The following is a 5,000-nucleotide window of genomic DNA, read 5'->3' on the forward strand; positions in this document are numbered from 1 at the left end:
AAAGTTACCGTATTTCAAAACCAACCCATATTTATATCGTTTCCGTAATTGTTCCACATATTAACATAGGAAACGGCAGCAGCCCTCTAATGAGGCCAGGGCGTACAGTTCTGTAGTTAGGCAACTCTCCTGATTACTTTCTCTCAGGCTAATCTAAACTCAGTCTCCTGGCCCCCTAACCAATATCCAGCCACTTACCCTCACTCTGCTCTTAAAAGGACTTAGCAACATGAAAACACGTACTGCTTGTGAAGATTAGCGTTTGAGGTTTGCTATTTTCCTCCCGTCTCTCTCTCTGGAATGCTCTACAAAGAAGCAGCTTGTGAGAGGAAAGGCTAATCAGAGCCTGGTTTTGATAGATTAGGGACTGTTGCTTAATTGACCTGCTTTATAACTGGAATTGATCTAGTTGTTTTTCCAAAACATCCTGTGCGTGTCTGTCTTTGTGTTAGTGTGCACGCATGTGTGTCTGTGTTTGTGTGCACGCCTGTGTGTCTGTTTGTGTGTGTGTTGTGTTGTGTTGTTTGCTGATAGCCTGGTGTCAGTTCTGTCAGTGTGTGTGGCTCCTGGGGTCCCCCTAGTGGGAGACGGTGGTACTGTGCTGTGTGTTTGGCCAATGAGAGCGTACATTGTAAGGACGTTGGCATGTGTAGGCACGTCTCAGTGCCGGTGGCCGGTGTTTAGACAGCCCACTGCTGCCCTGCTCTGTCCCTCAAGCCCTCTGAGCTGCTACATGTTGACACTCCCGACCCGCTCCCCTCCTGTTCATTCATACTCAGCCAGCGGACATGTTTGCCTACATAAGACCCAAGTCCTCAAACAAATAACGTTGCTGTGTGTGCGTGTGTGTGTGTGTGTGTGTGTGTGTGTGTGTGTGTGCGCGCGTGTGCGTGTGCGTGCGTGCGTGTTTATAGCTGTAAGTAAGCATGTCAACAAAACTAGCCATTAGAAAGATGGACTATCATCACACACGCATACACAATGATGAAGAGGAAGTAGGCGCCTCTGTTGTTTTCTGTCTACTTCTCCTGTCCCTCTCTTTCTCTCTCTGTTTCTTACGTTTCTCCGTCGCTCTCTTTCCTTCACTGTATTTTTACATACCGGCCTGGTACACATCTGCGTGAGGCAGGAACTGTTTTTTTATTGTCAGAAGTACAATTCTGTTGCACACACATGCAAGTCTATTTTCACCCTCAACTTTGCCTAAGTAAGACCGAAACGGGAAGTAAGCCGAGTGAACTCATGATCTAGCGTGTGTGCGTGTGGGTGTGCGTGTGCGTGTGCGTGTGCGTGTGTGTGTGTTCAGCAGATGACATGTGTGCATGCATGCATGATGTGTGTGTGTGTGTTTACCGAAAGTGTGTCCGCGATGTCACTGAGTCACAGCTGCACCTCTCCTATGGGAAAGACAGACAGACAGACAGATGGACAGACGACTAGAGAGCCGACCCTAGAGACATGCAACACTGACCTTTGAGACAATGCACACAGCACAGCATGACACTGCACATTGCACAATACCAAGGGCAGCATTGCCAGGCTTATGAGGCCAAGGGGGCGTTGGGAGGCTTATGATGAGGTTAAGGGGGTGTTTGTTCAAAAGAGGTTGGTCTATCCAAACCCCCAGTGCCCATACCCTCACACAAACCTATTCTCCCATATAGGGTTGCACGATTATGGAAAAAGGATCATCACATTTGGATCAAAAGTAAATCACGATTACTGATCACAATTATTCAACAGCAATAAACAACTGCATTTTGTGCAGAATGTCATGCAAAGTCACGAAATGAAATATTATCAAGAAAGTGTTCTACAGTGTAAGGGATGAACAAAATAAAACTGAATTGTTATAATTATGTAAATAATAGCATAACTTAAAGCTTAGGCGTGCATAAAGCTTAGGCAGCCAGACTTCTAAGATGCCTGGCGGCAGGTCGCTGCCCCTGTGCGAGCAATATTCAGTATTGCAAAATTGTCATTTTAATTTTGTTTTAATCACTGTGACCAAAAGTGCAATTTTCAATTAATTTTGATTAGTTGTGTACACCCCCTTACCACACCACACAGCTCAAAAGAAATAAATGTATATATAAATAAACGTGTATTTTAAAATAAATAACTTGTTAATGTCCTTGACATGTCAGAGCGTTGTTATTTGGTATAGTAGTGTCTGACGTGCTGCAGACAGGCAGACAGACGGGTGATGTAATAATACAGTGGTTCCCAAACTGGGAGTCGCGGACCCCCAGTGGGGGCCATGGAGGTACTGTACTGCAGGGGGGTCGCAGAAAGAAGGGACTTTTCTTTTTTTTAAGAACAAAAAAACCCCCAGAAAAACGCAGGTAAATAGTTAGCAAAATTCCATTAACTGGTTTGTAACAATACTCACATGTTTGGCTGATAAATGTATTTACTTTTCTTAATGTAAATAGTGTTTGCCAATTTGGAATATGGGGACATGGGGGTTACGAAAATATACATTGGGCCATAAGGGGGTCCCGACAGAAAACAGTTTGGGAAGCACTGGAATAATGTGTTGCCAGGCTTGCTCCAATGTGACCCATCAGCAGCAGCATGACTGGCTGGCTGACTCACAGCCTCCTGACTCCAGTCTGATGGCCTCAAAGGATGACATGCGGGGAGCTTTGAAGCTCAACACTCTACAGTTACTCCTGCTGCTGCTCTTTCCCTCCTCTATACTCGGCCCCTTCCTATTTCCTCTTTCTGTGTGTGTGTGTGTGTGTTTGACTCTGTGTGGGTGTTGTATGTGTTATGTTACTTGTCTGGATGTTTGCCATGTGTGATTTTGTTTGGTTGTGTGTGTGGGTGTGTTTTTGTATGCTTGCTTACATGCATAGCTCAACGCTTCTGTGTGTGTGTTATTGTCTTTGTCTGTCTGTCTGTCTGTCTGTCTATGTTAGGATCTTTCTGTTTGCTAAGAGCACATTTAGCTTCCCCTTAGCCTGGTTCAGTGGTGTGACTGTGCACTGTGGTCCAGACATTGTCAACATTGATAGAAGATACTGTAGCCTAGTGGCTTAATGTTCCAACAAGAACTCTGGTCTCAGGTCAGTAGAAATATGCTGATAAGGTGCAACCTAGTGCAGGGGTTCCCAACTGGTTTCACTTGAAATGTTCACAATGTTTGGGGTTCACCTCTGACCCAATGAACAATAAAGCTAAATCAAATGGTCAACTGCAACACACACACACACAGATTTTTAGAAAATGATTTCATTTCAGGGCCCACTTGGACTACCTTCACGGCCCAGCTAGTGTATAGTCTTTTTTAGAGCCCCGCAAACTTTTCTGGTTTCATAAATATTCATGGAAGTTGGCGGGGGGGGGTGACGGTACTGGTTTGGTACGTGTTTACATAGCAGAGTTCCGTACCATAGGTGGCCAGCCTTTCACAGGCTTTCAGACCATGGTTGATAATACAAGCGAAGGAGTCCTCATCAAAACGACACCAGTTACTCATTACTCACTCACTAGGCACTCGCTCGTCTTGTGAATTGTAGGCAATTGGATATTGAGGTTGGAGTGTAGATTTAGCCGTAGTAACTGTCACCAATTGGCTGGGTTTAGCTGCAAATCAGGAAGCAAATAACTGGGCAGACTCCCGTCGTCCAAAACTACTTTCGGTTAGATGTTAATCATAATTTCACAGCGTGCACACTCTTCTAATGTGCTATGAAATCTAATGAAAGTCTTGTCTACATATTCAGTTGCATATTCATTGTCGCCCTGTTGTTTCCCTTCTGTTGCTCCATATGCAGAGTGCGCAATACAGAGCGATCTATCCCTAAATAACCTCTAATCCCTCAAAGGTTTCATGCTCTGTTAGTTAGTTATTAAAAGCAGATTTTAAGGCGGACGTGATTTGTACAGCCTCGTGGATAAGGAAACAATCTGTAGGCTGTAGGCAACCGAAACGCAGCCCTTCCCTCTGTGACCCAAAGTTTTATGAACACTGCTGTTTCCTTTAGTCACGCCGAACAAAATAAGGAACCTGTCCTAAGGAGACCTCACATATGAAAACCGATGTGCAATGAAACGGAATGAATTCAATTCTTGCAAACTGTTAAGTGTGCATTATGAATACTTTTTTTGCATGGTGCGTGTTTATATTCCTCCCGTCAAAACGGCTTCTCACGCGGAGGCGTGGAGCTTCCGACATGGAAATAGTGACATGTAATAGCCTATTTGGCTTAAAAAAAAAAAAAATCCTTGACAACTCATTCCTTGGTCAAGGACTGGAGTTACTTTAAATAACATAATTGATTGACCAATTTCCTATGTCTAGTCTACTGTAAAACCTGGCGTCAGAAAAGCCATGTTGATTTTTAAAGTGTGTGGGTGGGAATAGATGTTTGCACATGACGGTAAATACACAGAGATGGCAACATGTCACAGTGGAACTAGGCTCACACGCTCAGAACTACGTCTGAGGTGATTTCGAAAATCGGCCCTGTTAGAACTGAAGATGGGTGGGGTAAATGCAAATAAAAAGTGAAGCCGCGCCTCTGTAGAATGAAAACCCCTTAGAACCGGCTCTGTGGGTAAAGCCCTTATGTCCCATTTACACCTACACTAGGCCTAGCGTATGCCCCTGTTACACCTACGCTAGGACTAGCATATATATGTCCCATTTACACCTACGCTAGGCCTACGCGAAAGTGAAACGCATACAAACAAGAGAACTGAAATTAAACTGCTTGGATGTACTTGAATGTTAAACGGTTTAAGTGTTTTGATAAGTAAAAATGAAATGATAAGTAAATGATAAGTGAATTAATGTGGCTAATTGTGTGTGTGTGTGTGTGTGTTAGGGATGCAAATTATCGATTAATTCATTAATCATTAGTTGATAGCCTTATCGATCGACTTACGATTAATTGATAAGCAGCGTTTTCCCCGCGAAATCTCAATGTTTCTAAAAAAAACCTACTAAATCTAAAAATTTAAATTAAAAATTGAGATAAAACACCACATTT

At 43.5% G+C, this 5,000-nt stretch overlaps 1 protein-coding gene across 2 annotated transcripts in view; it reads left to right on the plus strand.

Moving 5' to 3' along the window:
* dip2ba (disco-interacting protein 2 homolog Ba) overlaps nt 1-5,000 on the plus strand; it is a 95,528-nt gene that overhangs the window by 45,672 nt on the left and 44,856 nt on the right. The gene's annotated exons all lie outside the window — the stretch shown is intronic.

Source organism: Engraulis encrasicolus, chromosome 10 (genome assembly GCF_034702125.1).
Source record: "Engraulis encrasicolus isolate BLACKSEA-1 chromosome 10, IST_EnEncr_1.0, whole genome shotgun sequence".
Taxonomy (NCBI): Eukaryota; Metazoa; Chordata; class Actinopteri; order Clupeiformes; family Engraulidae; genus Engraulis; species Engraulis encrasicolus.